The sequence below is a fragment of the Gavia stellata genome, chromosome Z (assembly GCF_030936135.1).
Source record: "Gavia stellata isolate bGavSte3 chromosome Z, bGavSte3.hap2, whole genome shotgun sequence".
Classification (NCBI taxonomy): domain Eukaryota; kingdom Metazoa; phylum Chordata; class Aves; order Gaviiformes; family Gaviidae; genus Gavia; species Gavia stellata.
In genome coordinates, this window is record NC_082637.1 from 16,215,191 (window position 1) to 16,232,096 (window position 16,906).

The window sequence follows — 16,906 nt, forward strand, 5'->3', positions numbered from 1 at the left end:
GCCCCGCCCCACTTCCGGTATAGCCCGGCAAGCGCTTCCGGGGGCGCGACGGCAGGGTCCGGTCCGGTCCGGTCTGGTCCGGTCCGGCTCGGTCCGGCTCGGCTCCGCTGCGGCCTGTCTGTGCCCGGGAGTCCCTCCCGTCCCGACAGGCCCGGTCTGCTGGGACAGTGCGGCCCACCGAAGGCCCCGGTGAGGCCCTCGGGGGCCCGGGCCCTGAAAGCTCGGTTGCCCCCGGTGAGAGCCCCGCAGAACTGGTCGGTGGGGTGTTGCAATGTGTCCTAGGCCGTGGTCCGACTGCTCTGGGAATAACGGCTGAGGGGTATCTGTGTGTAAATAAGCCTCGGCCTGGTAAAGAAAATGTTTAATACACCTAAGCTGACATACTGGAACATAATTTTTAACTCTAATGCTGCTTCTCTGTAGTAATGCCAGTGCTGCTATTCAGAGGTGCATACAGCTCTGCTTCAGACTGCAGAATCAAGTCCTGGTCCTACTTAACACCTTCAGCTAAAATGATTTTAATGAATGAAATTCAGGGATGGGGTGCTCTTGGCTGTCATACGTGCTTTCAAAGTGAGCTGCCTTAAAAAACAGGCAGCCTTTCCTGCGCGCTCTGCTTATCCATGTACCCCCCAGGCCCCCACGTGCCATGTAGCAGTCTGCTTGCAATCGAAAGCATTTCAATGGATGGACATCATTAATGCAAAATCGTTTTTTATTCAGATGCACTATTTAAATTCTCACGTGCCAGCCTACCACGCATATTCAGTAGATTCACAATCTATAAGCAATTTTATCCAAGAAGAGTTAATTTGGGGGAAATAACATGCACAGAGAGAAATTGAAGAGATTTGTGTTTATCTATTCACCAGTTCAATACCTTGTTATCTCAAACAAAGTCAGAAATTGATGATAAAGCCAGTTTATTGATCCTTGATTGTAGAATTATATAACCTTGTAGACAGCTCTTGATAAAAGTACGTATTTATCTGGCAGGCTAGATCTTACTCCTTCTGCTTCTGGTTTACTGAGTGAAAACGCAGTTATTCCAAAATACAGCTGTCTGGGCCTGCCACAAGCCAGCAAACTGTGAGGAACCCTCCCATGATGAATGTGTGGACAGTTGAACCCCTGTAACATGGAGTTTGTTGTCCAGAAAATGGGATCATCCCATCGCACAATCCCCAAAGCAGTGAAGCTGTGTCCAACTGCTGCATTTTCACTCCTGGACAAACCAGCCTTGTACAGTTGTCTCAGTGTTAGTTTAGCCTCACTTGTTTCCTGAGCGTGGCCTCTCACTGAATTTCTTTGGTGCTAATTTATGTGCTGGGAGGCTTTTGTCCTTTGCTAAGGTTAAGGGCAAAAAGCCATTTTGACTTTAGCTGCATTGTTTACAGACACACAAAGGTGTGGTCCAGGCTGTTCACTCAGCTCTCATTTTGGTTGACAATTTCTATCACCTAAACAACACCAAAGGCAGAGGTCTTTGCTCATATTCATTTCACCTTACCTGAAAATCCAGACATTTAGTCCATCCATGGTCCCGCTGTAGTTAAAGGAGAGAGAGAAATGGTTCCAAAGGGTAAATCATCCCATCTTAAGTTAGGTGTCTAAAGCAGGCTGGAAAAATCATCCTTGGGAGGAACCTTTCTCCTTCCATTAATTCTAACAGGAGCCTAGGCAGCCCCCTTAGGCTAGGCACATGTCTGGCTGAAGTTAGGTGAAATGAATTTTGCCCTGACTGACTTAATGCAAATGTTTTCATAGCAATTATATCTTCCTTGCCAAAAATCAAAAGAGCAAACTCAGTGTCCTATGGATGAAATGCCATACAGGAAAAAAAAAAAAATCCCAAGTAACTCAGACAGTATGAATACATCCTACAGGCTGGACTAGAGCCATATTTCTCCCAGCAACCTTGCTGTGTGTCTTTTAACTAGTGCCTCCTTTCCTCTTTCTTTCTTGTTAGATCTCAGAAATCTGGAAGATGCTGTGAAGACATTGGACAGATGCCATGGCAACAGCCTCCAAAGGGAATATGTTGGTTTGGCTGCCTGCAAGGATACACTGCCAGAGGAATTATTCTTGTCCTTTGCAGGATAAAAATAATCTTGTTCATTTACATGTCTTAAAACCTGTTGGGAAAGAAAGATTTTTGGTATCGTCATGCAGTTGTCTTTAGCATTCAGAAACACTGGATACTTTTAGGGTAGAGACTGGTCAGAGCTGTGGCTGACTCAGTGCCATCTCAGAAGCTTGTAGTCCCTGTGCAGGTCACAGGTGAGGATAGAACTCACGGCCCATAGTAAACTCCAGCCTGCTCAAAACCCACAGACTCATGTACTGTCAGCTGCTGAATGGCTCCAACCTAAATTCAGCACTGGGTAATTCACCCTTCTTTGATGCATAGGAAGTAGTCCAAAATTTAGAAGGTGACACGTCTGGATTTCAGTACTGTCTTTTTGATGTAGGAAACAGCAGTCTGTCACTGCAGCCGGTGTCCCGTTGCAGCTTTCGCACAGTACTTTTGGTCCAGCCAGGTCCAGTGATGGGAGAAACTCTCTGTCATGCCTGCAAACACCGATCCTATTAAGCATCTAGATCAGGGTTTACTGAATACTGTGGAGGTGAGTGCCTTTCTGTATCCGCTAGCACCATGTTCTGCAGCCTGTCCAATCTGGTTGGGGTTGAAAAACTGGAGCAAAAATGCAACACTGGATATGCCCATCTGCTTTTCCTTCCATCCCTCTGGGCTACAAGTCCCTCTGCCTCAGGGCCCATAGACCTTCCTGACCTCCTTGCTCTGTGTTGGCACTTTGCTGGGGAAGAGGAGAACCACCATTTCCAGTCCCTCCCACAAATAAAGCAGAGCAGCCTTACGGGTAAGTCCAGCTCAGGGACAGGGAGAACAAAACCAGGGCTGGCTGGGCAGTAGAGAGGAAGGTGGTATGAGCACCAGATAAACCTCAGTGGCATTTGTTTTGCGCAGGTTTGGTATCACGCTACTACATCACACCGTCACCAGGGTGCAGAACAGCCATACAGTCCCGAATGTAACCATGGTGGGATTTGCTCCAAAAAATAGAGTAGTTGTACTCGTTCTGTGAAACTTGAACACTGCTAAAGGACTTGTGTGTGGCAAATGCAAGACTGATACCCAAGCAATTTCTGTCTAATATCATATGGCATCACTTATTTGTGCACATGTGTAGCGCCCTTTGCACAAGGACGGATGACTTCAAGGGACAGGAATAGTGAAGATACAAGCTTCGTATATACTAGAACCTAGTCCGTGCTTGATACCAATTATCTTAGAGGTGCAAACAAGCTGAAGTCTTTCTTTCTAAATGTGATCTCTTAGATCAAATGAATGCCTTTCAGTATCCTCTTGGATATTGATGTCCAACAGGATAACAATGTCTCAGGAAGGCTGCAGGAGAACTGAGGAATTCAAGGACAACATTTTCATGAAGGTCACTTCGGATGCCTTTGTTTCTGGATATCATCTTGATTTGCAGAGGTAGACACCTCGGTTGGAATTAGTGGGAAGAAACTACACTGAGTAGCTGTTACCAAGCAGCCACAAGAAATGTAACTTTATTTGTATAGTATCCAGATCCTTCAGTTTGAAAAGAAAACTTTCATGTGTGAATTTGAAGCAGAAACATTGGTCACCACAAGATGTCAGTGTAGTTCAACTAAAAATTTTCTCCTGAACAAGTCGGTAAAAACTCTGAACAGTAACAGTAAATTAGGTTGATAAATTGAAAACAATATTATCTGTACAGTTCTTAAATCTCTATGACAATAACAGAAAATATGAGCAAACAGCAATGCTTATGAAAAAGGCTGTTGCATCCTGCTAAGAAACTAATGATTATAATACAAAAGGCTTTCTATTTGTTTAAGATGAAAATGGATAGAAGAAAATTAAACAGCTGTCACTAAATCACAAAATTGCTTGTTAAAATATAGTGGAAATCAAAAAAATTATAAAACCTCTTTGTATAACAAAGCTTATACAATGTGTATAAAATACATTTGATACTGTTGCTTCCTATAGCCAGTCCTGAATGGGAAGGGGAGAGCCCCTTTATCACAACTACATACTCTTCCTATGCATTGAGACTCTTCTTTTCCATAAAAAACAGCACAAGATTTGACCTCACATTTAGCACACAGAAATCAATGCCAGAGTTTAATAATAAAAATTACTCGAACTCACACTAAAGAAAGTCTCCAAGCGTTTTTCTCATTACTGAATTAGAAATTTTCATAATCATCCTTTCTATTTGTGATGGCATGAATAGGTTCATACTGATGATCACATAACACCTCTTCTACAATGCTCATGAGCGGTGCTCATACTGGTCAGTTACATTAGAAGAGCAGTATTTTGTTATTACCACTCCTTAGCATTGGACAGAGAGACCAGATAGTAGTCTTCAGACCACTGGCAAATGCTTGGAGAGTGTCACTAAATACTGGGTAGATCATGGTTGAAGCATGACTACCATGACAGACATAGCAGGAGCAAGAGCTTCCCACTCATTTCCTCAGCTGCCTTTAACCTTTACCTTAGGATAGCTGGGGAGGATCCTAGGTCCTTCCCCACCAGAAACCTCACTAAAATCTTTCTTTGTTGTTCCATCTAGCTAGGGAAACAGGGGCAGCATACGCTGTACAGGAGAAGAGGCTGCAAACCTGGGGCACACCTGTTACACAGTGCAACAGCATAATTCAGAATTTTAAAATTTCCCTAGGTTTTTTTTAATGCTTATACTCAGATACATTAAAGGGTTGTAATGCATTGTTGCACCAAAGCAGTAAGTCTCAGAGAGGATTCCACTGGCAAGCCTCAAGTTTGCAGTGGCAATCTGGACTGAGCACCAGAAGGGGTGCATAGAAGAAAGCCACAAGTTCCTTTACAAGGTGACAGTCATTTTCTTCTCTTCTCTGTTGCATAACAACTAAATATTTTTGTCTTGTTAGTATTATTTTTATATAAAAATTGATCTTTTTTTGTTTGATACTGTTGTCTTAAACCTTTCTTTCATTATTCATGCACAAATATATGCACACACAAGCCTAAAACAAAATTTTCACTGGAGATGCACAAAAAGCATTTGAGCCACCAGAGTCTGGACTTGTAGTCTGCATCGCGTTCCAGGTGGAAGGGCCCAGCTTCTAACCACATCCCCCTTACATTGCAGCAGAAAATATTTTAGTTAGTCATTAGGAAAATTTTTCTATCGGTACAGAGTGCAAAGCACTGGACTTAATTTTCTTTCAGATGGTTCTGGAGTTTTTGAGAAAAGACTGGGCGAATGGTTGTCCGAAATGGCATAGATGTAGCAGATCTTATAGTGGGAAGGCAAATAGGCTGGGTGATCTTCTGAGGTTCCTCCCAGCCATACACATCACTGCTGTGATTTTATAAGAGGCCTCTAAGTATAAAGACATAACTGTATCTCCAATTGCCCTGGCTGTCATGTTCTCAGACAAATGCATTTGACCAATTTCATGCTTGGAAAAAAAGGTCTGATCTTGATGAATTCTGCCTTCAAATTTTGTCTGCTTTTCCCATTATGATGGTTGGCCAAATAAATGCTATGGCCTCTACCTTACAAGCTTGCCTTGTGCTGACAGGCCTGCTTTTTAAACATCTGTCCTTCCCCAGGGTAATGTAGGTATCTGACTTGCATTTTCAGAATTATTCTAAAGCACATTAAACCCAAAAGATTTATTACTGAACAAATTAAAAGCTGATGTTGTCCAGTCATATGTGTATATATGTGTGTATCTCTCTGTGCAGGCACATACACATGGACGGTACACACTTAGCAGTACTAGCAATGTTTCCCTTTTTTTTTTTTACTAAAAAAATTATCAAAAGTTTGTCTGATTCATGGCTAGACAGAGCTTATATCTAAGCCCAGACGTTATGGCTGAAATTTGCTAACTTGGAAGCCCAGTGTCTAAACATAACTTACAGTGTCAATTCTTTTATACTTCCAAATGTTCTGATACAAATGATACATGGGTGTACTCTTTCCTGCAGAAATGTTGAAGGAAAAGTCTTTGTCAGAAGCTCAGGAAAGGAAGCCATCTTAAATTTAAAGTTAGATTCAAACAGTTGGCTATCTCACCCTCTCAGTTTTCTCACTTTTTATGTGGAATTACATGCTTGCCTAGGTATATCTCTGCCATCACATTCCCTCCATGTGTTACTCAGCTGTGCTTCAAGTGCATATGTTGCAATTAGAAGTACCCAAGTGTGTGAATAAATAAAAAACTGCGCACAAATTGTGCATTAGGTAAATATAAGGTGTCTGATTTTCTTTCAGAAATATGTATTTACTTCACACAAATATTCACTGTTCATACATTTCAAGTTTTACTTTAGATTTAATGTTCAGGGGAAAAAAATACATATGTCTGCAGTAAAGTGGAATGTGAGAGAAGAAAACATTGGAGAAAACTGGGCACTCATGTTAAATCTGAAAACCAGTAAAATAAGCCTAATATAGTATTTGTTATTTATTTACTTTATCTCACATCTCACTTCAGTCATCCTGAAGAATTTACATTTATCTTGCTCTGGGACTACTACAAATGACTGCTTTCCCTGCTCACTCTATCCCTTCTCTAGAAATAAAAATATAAGCTCACTTTAAAGTAGAAAAACGTGTGACTTGCATAAAACTCTTTACCCTATACGGAATTGTGGGGTTTGCCTGTAATATTTGGTTGTGAGACACAAACCGTAAGATAAAAAAGCTTTGCAGTGAAACAAAGTGGACAAATGCAAGTTCTCTGTTTGTTGAAGGTAAAGCATGTTTCCCCAGGTAAAATAAGTTCACCTTCCTTCATCAAAATCACTGTTGCATTTTATTATTTTCACTAGCTGAGAACCTTCCTTAAGTACAACTGCTTTGCTAACAAAGGTCAGCTCAACTCTGCAGTTACTAACGTTCTGTTTATTCTGGAATATGTTTTCCCTGTATCAGCTATTTTCAGCTTTGCATTTACTGGAACTGAGGCATACTGGCTCCATCAGGGAATTCCCCTAACACCCATGCACAATTTCTCTCTTACACTATTTCACTTTAATAAAAACAGAGGACAAAAAAGTGCCTGGCCTTATTAGGATGTGCAAAGAGGACACAGAAAAGAAATGGAGCTTTTTGAACTTTTCCTTACCTGATCACAATATGGAGGTCACGATCCTGTGGTCACAAGACCTAGACTGGACTAGCACGTGCAGCACAGCCAGTCTGCTGGGGGGGAAGGCTGTGCACCAGCTCGCAGAGCACAGGGAGATGCTGTTACTGGTCTGCCTGCCGAGGCAGCAGATATGCAGAAAGGTTTTCCAAAATGTCCAGTTAAGTAGCTCCCATTATTATGACTGGAGCTATACCTTAGCACCTTTCTGTCTCTGAAAGGCTGCCTTTGGATGAAGCAGGGCAAACTCAGCTTCGCCAGCACTTACGCAGATAGTGGATGGAGAACATGCCAGTACTTACAGTTTTAGATTTAGTTTATCATGTTAGTTAGTACTTGTTAACTAATTGCTGTAAATTAGAAATGTTTTTCAGTTGTGCTTGAACATATGTGAGGGAGACATGGAGCCTAAAAAGTGGCTGCTTGAGAAGGGAAAAATGCCTAGAGAATGTTGCACTGTAAAAAGGTCACAAAACTGTGACAAGTCCAAGCCTACTTATTCTTACTGTATTTCAACACCAGAATAAAATGTGGTAACCCTCGAAGCAACAAAATTGGTAATTGACTTTTTCTGCTGAGTCTCTCAACCATTTTACAAGTTTGTTACTGACTTCAGTCAAAACCAACCACTAACCTTTCTCAAGGTACCTTTCTCATGGCTGATATATTTTTTAACGTGGCAGTATTTCCCTGCCCTGGCTTCATTACTGCCTCAGAAGACGCCATATAGTAATCAAAAAATGGGAAGAAGTGTGTACCTCTCTTGCCATGAGCCCACACAAAGGAGGAAACAGGAGGCTTCCTCATCTTTTGCAATCACAAGCCTTACATTTTCCATTCTCTCTTTGGAATGATCAGTATTTATCTCTTTTTTTGATAATTTCTAAAAATCTCAAAGCCATTTGCTAGCTCTAAAAAGTCTGGACATTGCTGTTTGCTGAATACTTTTTCCTAGCCATTGGTTTGCTGAATACTTTTTCCTAGCTACAGAACCTCCACCCATATTAGAAACACCAAACTTTTAATCACTCTCATGATGGTCTTTCAACCAAATAAGCACAGAATGGGGTGTGTTTACAGGCTAATTAAGAGCAAGCACCATCTCCAGGAATTCAGATACTTTCAGAGATATTGAGTGATATGGTCTGCACTACCAGATAAAAACATTTCCAATTTAGACAACCCCAAATCAAGTTTTTCCATACTAATCAAAATTGGTACATACCAGTAATTGCATAGCTTGACAGGCAGAAATTGTCTGAGAATTTTATATCTGGAAATAAGAAAGTACATCATTAATACAGGCACAGAAGGAGATATGTATTCACCTACACAAAAAAAAAGAAAAAATATATATATAAAGGGAGTACTTCGACCCTCTACTTCAGTGCTGCTCCTATGAACTGAACTGCAAGTACAGACGGAAGCCAGAATAACTCACAAAAGGACATCACGTCAATTCTAAGGGCTCATAAGGTTGTTGTAGAAGAAGTGACAAATGTTGAGCACTCCTAAATTTCTCTGGAGCTCAGGTGAATCTCTGCAACTATATCAGCCTTTTTTTGTTACTGGTATGTGTTTCCATTTATTGCAGTCTGATGGTGGTTGTATGCATAGCCAGCCCAGAATCAGGGAGGGCAAAAGTCAAGTCTATGTCATTTCTGTTTCTAAACAATGCTCTACATCTCCATTGTCTCTATGAAAGTATGCAAAAGCTTACTTTATTTGTTGAACTTTGGTTCCAGCTGGAAGATACAGAATCATAGAATGGTTTGGGTTGGAAATGACCGTAAAGGTCATCTAGTTTCAACCCCTCTGCCATGGGCAGAGACACCTTCCACTAAACCAGGTTGCTCAAAACCCTGTCCAACCTGGCCTTGAACACTGCCAGGGAGGGGACATTCACAGCTTCACTGCGCAACCTGTTCCAGTGCCTCACCACTCTTACGATGAAGAATTTCTTCCTTGTATCTAATCTAAATCTACCCTCTTTCAGTTTAAAGCCATTACCCCTTGTCCTATCACTACATGCCCTTGTAAAAAGTCCCTCTCCAGCTTTCTTGTAGGCTCCCTTCAGGTACTGGAAGGCTGCTAGAAGGTGTCCTCAGAGCCTTCTCTTCTCCAGGCTGAACAACCCCAACTCTCTCAGGCTGTCTTCATAGGAGAGGTTTTCCAGCCCTCTGATCATCTTCGTGGCCCTCCTCTGGATTTGCTCCAACAGGTCCATGTCCTTCTTATGTTGGGGGCCCCAGAACGTGGTACGCCAGGTGGAGTCTCACAAGAGTGGAGCAGAGGGGCAGAATCACCTCCCTCAATCTGCTGGTCATACTTCTTTTGATGCAGCCCAGGATACGGTTGGCTTTCTGGGCTGCGAGCGCACATTGCTGGCTCATGCCCAGCTTTTCATCCACCAGTACCCTGAAGTCCTTCTCCGTGGGGCTGCTCCCAATCCCTTCATCCCCAGCTTGTACTGACACCCGGGGTTGCCCCGACCCACGTGCAGGACCTTGCACTTGGCCTTGTTGAACTTCATGAGGTTTGCATGGGCCCACCTCTTAAGACTGTCAAGGTCCCTCTGGATGGCATCCACAGAATCACAGAATCACTAAGGTTGGAAAAGACCTGTAAGATCATCAAGTCCAACCTAAAAAAAAAAAAAAAAAAAAAACAAACCCAAACACACCAAAAACCAACCCACCCAACACCACACACCACCATGCCCATCAAGCCACATCCCACAATGCCACATCCACATGCTCCTTGAATACCTCCAGGGAGGGTGACTCTACCACCTCCCTGGGCAGCCTATTCCAATGTTTCACTACTCTCTCAGTAAAGAACTTTTTCCTAATATCCAGTCTGAACCTCCCCTGGCACAACGTGAGGCCATTTCCTCTAGTCCTGTCACTTGTCACTTGGGAGAAGAGACCAACACCCACCTCTCTGCAACCCCCTTTCAGGTAGTTGTAGAGAGCGATAAGGTCTCCCCTCAGCCTCCTCTTCTCCAGACTGAACAACCCCAGCTCCCTCAGCCGCTCCTCATAAGACTTGTGCTCCAGACCCCTCACCAGCTTCGTCGCCCTTCTCTGGACACGCTCCAGCACCTCAATGTCCTTCTGGTAGTGAGGGGCCCAAAACTGAACACAGCATTCGAGGTGCGGCCTCACCAGCGCCGAGTACAGGGGCACGATCACCTCCCTACTCCTGCTGGCCACACCATTTCTGATACAGGCCAGGATGCCGTTGGCCTTCTTGGCCACCTGGGCACACTGCTGGCTCATCTTCAGCCGGCTGTCAACCAACACCCCCAGGTCCTTTTCTGCGGGGGAGCTTTCCAGCCACTCATCCCCAAGCCTGTAGCGTTGCATGGCGTTGTTGTGACCCAAGTGCAGGACCCGTCACTTGGCCTTGTTGAACCTCATACAACTGGCCTGGGCCCATCGATCCAGCCTGTCCAGATCCCTCTGCAGGAGGGTGTAAGCACCCAAATCCCCGGCTGTGGCACCAGTCCTGTAACCATTTGTTTACTCGCCAGATTCAACTGGCCTTTTCAAACCCCTTCCCTCTGACTAGGAGGATTGATGAAAAAACTAACTGTGCTCCAGAGTCCCTTACCACCACTGCCAAGGCTCTGTAGTCCTTCTTAATACTTCTCACACTGCTCCTGGCTGGATCGCTGGTGCCCATGTGAAACAACAGCAGCGGGTAATAGTCAGTGGACTGTATAAGGCTTGGTAATCTCTCAGTGACGTCCCTGATATGAGCCCCCAGTAAGCAGCACACCTCTCTAGAGAGTGCGTCAGGTCAACAAATGGGTGCCTGTGTACATCTCAGAAGAGAGTTGCCTACTACTATCACCCATTGACTTTTCTTAGTTGTGCTGGTTGTTTTACAGGGAGCAGATGGGGCTGCCTCAGCTCCAGCGTCTCTCCTGGTCTCCTCTTCAGTCTGCAGAGCAGTGGAGCGGTTCTGCAAGGGCATCTTAGGCTTCGGGGAAGTTTCTTCCTCCTGCCGGTTCTTCCCATTGCAACCGCCCATTCTTCTGCATTATTGGCCCACCTCACTTCTGTGTGTGCTGTTGGGGGAGTTTTTGGCTGTTTGGCCGTGGGCTGTGGGTCCACTGCAGACTGTGGTTGGAACAGCAATCTAACTCCTTCTCAGCCTCCCTGATGTTATGCAGCCTTCTCACCACCTCCCGCAGCTCAGCCACCTGCTGCAGGAGATCCTCCACCCGGACACACCTTTTGCTGGTGGGTCTGCCACCTGTCCCTGCCCCAGGAGAAAGGTCTAGGCACTTCCTGAGGTCTGCATTGCAGCCTACCCCTTCAGCAGCTCTGTCTGGGAGGAGGCATCGGCCACCACTGGGGTAGATGGTGCAGACCCCCCAAGCCAGAGCTGCACCCTTTCCTCTCAGACGAGTGCCCACCATTCTGCCTTGAGGGTCAGGTAGGATGAGTGCCCTTGACCTGTGCAGATGGTCACAGAACGGTGCCCGGTCGCTGCATTATGTGTGCTTCAAGTCTCCCATGCAGCCAGTGGAATGCCCCTCCTTCAAAGAGGGGCCCTCCTGTGGGAACTGCGGAGCCCTGGCTGATGCGTCACACCTGTGCCTGTCCCGGTCGCAGCGCTCCCGGTCGCTGGGGCTGCCTTTTGTGGGGGTGGAGGGCGGCCGCCGTTACTCCTGGCCCCACCATGCCTTGTCAGCCGCTCTGGTGAGAGCTGCCAGCTCCTGGCAGGTCTCTGTGCTCTCCCGCGGTTTCTCCAGCTCCAGAAATTCCCCTGCACGCCACAATCCCCAGCTCTGCTGCAGAACGCACCTGCACCGGAGCTGATGGCCTCTGTGAGTGACAAAAGCTCGTTCCAGAAAGTTGCACAGTAGTAGTTAGGGTTAATTACTGACTTCTCGAGTAAGATGACAAAATTTTAATGAATTTCAGATGGTCCTAAAAATGTTGTAGTTCAAAAAGACATCCTAAAAGATCTGTTTCTTTGAAGTTCTGCCTTCATTTTCTTCCCTAACGCTCCTTTATAGGAGAGGAATCTTTGTTCTGCTGGTTGAAAAACATTATTTAGGTTTTAATTTCAAGAGACTTGGAAATTTTCAGAGGGAGAGTGATGGACTTTGATGAAAGATTTTTGTTCAAAGTTTGCTGCTAGAAGCATTTAGCTTTCCAACTAGTTACAATAATAATTCTATAAATATGTAACGAGCATACACCACTAATTCAGAAAGAACCAGAAATATAAAAGCATGGGCAATGTTGCTAATGGCTGATGTTTGACATTCTAATTCAGTCTACAAAGAACACTTAGAAAGAGATGATATTTTGAAAAGCACCAAGACATCAGGCTAAAAGAGACCTTCTGGATCATCAACGTGAGATGCTGCTGGCTCGGGCAGTCATATAAAGCTGCTTATGAATTTATTAAACTGTATGAGTTAAATTCATATTTAAACAATGTAGAAAAATGCAAGAAAAAATCAACAAAAACGTCAATCATTGGATACTTGTGTTAGCTTATTTAAAGTGCTGAAATCATGAGACCACCTCTGGTTTGTGAAATTCACCTATTTTATGTATGTGTGAGCCTCTTTGTTGCTGGGCAGGCAAGCGAGAGCATATAGGTCTGTTGTAGACACAATATTTCTGCTTCTGCACATATCTGGCAGGTGAACTCTCAGAAGAGCTTGTGCAGAAGCCCTGACCCCTGTGAGCTCTGTGGGCATGATTTTCAGGTTGAGAAGGACTCAGGGTGGACCTAAGCCTGCTCCCAACTCTCAGTGATGAAGGCCATTGAAAATCTCACTCATATTTACTATCCATACTTTGGCTGCAGTCATCTTCAAAGGCAGATGGTCTGAACCATAGCAGTTTTTTCAGCCTGAAAGTGGGGTGTCTCAGGGAGGCAAGTATCAGTAATGGTAGAAATGAAAAATAAATACTCAACTTCAATGAACTCCTAAATCAGGCCTCTCTGGGCAACGGATGACTAGATAGGATGGTGAATTTGGATGCCACTGTCCTGTCCAGGAGAGTCCTGTGAAGTAGTGAGCAGTGGGGTGGTTTATATCTGCTAGTCTAGGATAAGCAGCAACCAGAAGAGTTTGTGCAAGGTCGTGGTTCACTGGCACTTGAGCAGATGAAGTGGCTGGCTGCACCTACAAGCAGAAGGCTCTCCCACTGCTCTCCCTTCTCTCATGCTTCCCACCTCTTTTCTCCCCTCTCTCTCTGCCATGGCTGTATGTTTTTACCCTTTCCCTGCGTCTGTTGCACACCAGACCTTCCTGGGAGATGATCTAACTCATTAAAACAGCACAAAACCACCCAGATTTTTTTTGCTGGATTTATTTTCTGTTGTTGTTATAAATTAAACTGGCTTACTGAGAGGACTGAAGTATGCCAAAGTCACCACCAGATGTGCAGAAGGAACATGTGGTGGGGATTGGAAGTGAAAGCAGGGAAAGATGTGGAAAAAACAGAATAGTAACTCAACCATTTGGGGCAGTTTCAAGCTGCTAAATTTGTTCACCATGTCTTGTGTCCTAAGATCAGATCTAATGCTAAAGAACAGTAGTTACTTGTTTGCCCAGTGATAACCTTTGTGTACACACAAGCTGCCCTAGACAAGTCTGATTTATTACCTATATACTAATAAAGCTCTCTGAATTTTGAATTTTAATAACTTGAGCTCTTTTCTTCCAACCCAGTTCATTCAAGCAAGAACTCTCACAGCCCTTGTTAGTTTGTTGTAGTTTCTGCAGCATATGGATTCCAGTATCTAAGGCAATATCTTTCTGTGAGGTCCCCTGAGAGACAATCATCTGCATTACAGTTAGCAAAGCTTTAATGCTATTTGACATATTTCATACAGGCACATCTCGAGGCATTGTCATTAATCCCTGAAATGTGACAAATACATTAAAAGCAAAACATGGAATTAAAACGCTTTAAACAAAAAAAAGTGAGATGGCATTAGCAAACCGAAACAATTCCAAAAACTCTCCAAGTCAATTTCACAATTTAAAACCATAATGACAAGATGTTCTTTCTCCACTCAGTTGTCACTGGATCTTTGGCATTTGCGGCAGTCACAGAGCACAGACTGTCTTTAGGGCCGTAACACATAATGAACTTGGACAATGAAGACACAAGACTATTTAAAGCTTGGTAAACTATTGAGTAACCTTAGCATCAATCCTATAAAAGGCTGGAAGTCTACAGGGAAATATCACTGATATAATTATATTCTGGCTGACCTTAATGTGAAGTACAATACAGACAATACCATTTCATGCTGTCTCCAGACTAGGCAGGATATCATTAGCCCAGCAAGTGAAGCATTGCATTAGTCATTCTTGTGCTAGAATTACCATTTGGTGCAAGACAAGAAATGCCTTGCCTTATGGCTAACCTTTTGTGTCTCTGAAACTACTCCTCTTTTACCCCCCTAAAACATGGTTTTTAAGCCTAAAGACAGTTTATTTCTGAATAGTCAGTAGAAATGTTCGGCCAGAACTTAAAGTTGCTATGATAAAACACATTTTTAACTGCAAAATTGTTAGTAGATTGTTGCCATTTTCACTAACAGTAAGGGAAAATCAACCCCGTCTTCTCTGTAAGTTACACTCTGTTCCTCACTACCATGCAGTCAGGGGAAGTAATTGAGGAGCTCCTTCAATCAGGCCTTTTATTATAATTTATGTTATTGTAAAAGTGCCTATCAGTCAGACTGGGACTGTGCTACATGCTGCATAGTCCTTCATCACAAAATTGCAGTGTAAGTAGATTATCCTGCAACTGCACATAGCCTTGAGTATCAATAACACACAAAAGTAGGAAACTATCTAAGTGGTCCAAAGCCTAAATGATAAGTAGAAAAAAGTTACTGTAAGTAACTGAAATGAAATAAGAATCAACCATTCACAGTCCCACTGTTGTAGAGGAGACTGAGCATCCATCCACTGCAAACCAGTAAAGTGCCATGGGACCTGTGGACTCACAGTCCTAGGAGCAACACAAGTCCAGCTCTAACCTCCCTCTGTTTTGCACCTTGTCAGTTCAGTCTCTTTGCTTTTGTTACTGCTGAAGCCAGGATCAATAAAAAAGCAGGATCCTGTTTCCAAATGGAAGAATATAAAGTCTTTAGGCTGAGGTACCTGAAAATGTGTACCAAAAGAACTATTATACAGCATCTGCCAAAGCAACATTTTTGTCTTGCTGAAATGCTTCTTGCAAGAAGATGTTCCATCAATATAAACTCATTTTCATATGATACCCATTACTCTCAATGATTTTGATACCCATTTATTAAGAACAGACCCCCCACCACCACACATACTTTCTTTGCTAGCTGTATTTGTCTTCTTTTATGTTTATTTGCATGTTTTGCTTGTGAGCAAATTACAGTATGTCTTTATCTTGAGGGTTATTATAGCTAACGATGTACTTACAGAAAGTGAAACTGCTATCTGTCTAAGCCATTAAAACCACTAGCTGTAAGATCAAGAGAGATAAAATATTCTTTGGAGTTCCCGTATTCTAGGCCAGCTATTAAAGGGCTTAACTCAGTTTTAATCATTTCCTTCATAGGCAAATGACCACTGACAGCGTTGCACAAATTGGTCATAAAACTTAATAGGAGCATAAGGATTTCGATCAAAAGCAATAAAATATATACAGAAGTGATGAAAGCATATGACTTACATTATCAAAGAGATTCATAGTCCCAAAGTCCCAAAGACAGACTCTGCCTTAGCTACATTGGCTCTGGGGCTGCAAACTTCTGAAGAGTGGACATAGGCATCCCTCACATGGATGGAGTATTGTGACCCAAGATCTAGGCGTCTTCTAAGGAAAGCAGACCATGCCAACAGAGTCCAGGGTTTAAAAGTCACCATGTAGTGATGCTGTGACATGAAGCATTTAGTTTTCTGAGGACTGTGTTAAACTGTTCAAAACAGATGTAGTATCTGAGATGTAGTATATGAAGAGTTTTCAGATAGGGGTGCTGTTTTCCATGAGGGCTTCATCCAGGCTCAACTAGGATAAATTCATGTAAATTTCCCAAGCAGTGGCATTTTCTTGCTGTTTGTGGAATGGATCAGCTCTGGAAAGTGAAAAAAGTCAAAAGAAAAAATAAGAGGGCATGGAAGGGTGAAGAAAGAGAAAGTTAAATGCTCTTACTTATATAAAAGCATCCCCACAAAAAGTCAGCTCTTGATGTGTCATTGAAACCTGGGGCTGTGTATGATCTCAGGAAGTCTTTCACAGGCAGGACCATGCCAGAATTGGCCAAAACTTGCATTCAGATCCGTAAGCTGATTTTCAGGGTGAGAACTGAGCCACAAAAATCAGCATGACTGCAGAAGTGGAGACTGAAGATTCGTGATCAAAATTAAACCTTAGCAACATCAGCTTAATTCTAGAGCAGCTCTTCCTACTGAAGCTGGGGTCTCAGCTGTGGTGTGGTGTATGTGACACCAGGACTGGCCTGGGATCTCTGAAAAGTCATCTTCAGAGGAAAGAAACTGTGAGAGAGAAGATAGGGAAAAGACAATTGTTCTTCCAGTAAGCACTCTTCACAACTTTGTGCCAGCGCAGTCAGTACCTCCGAGCCTTGATTTATATGTCTTAAAAACACTGAGCAGCTCCCAAAGCAGGCTGTGTCCCTGGAGAGGACT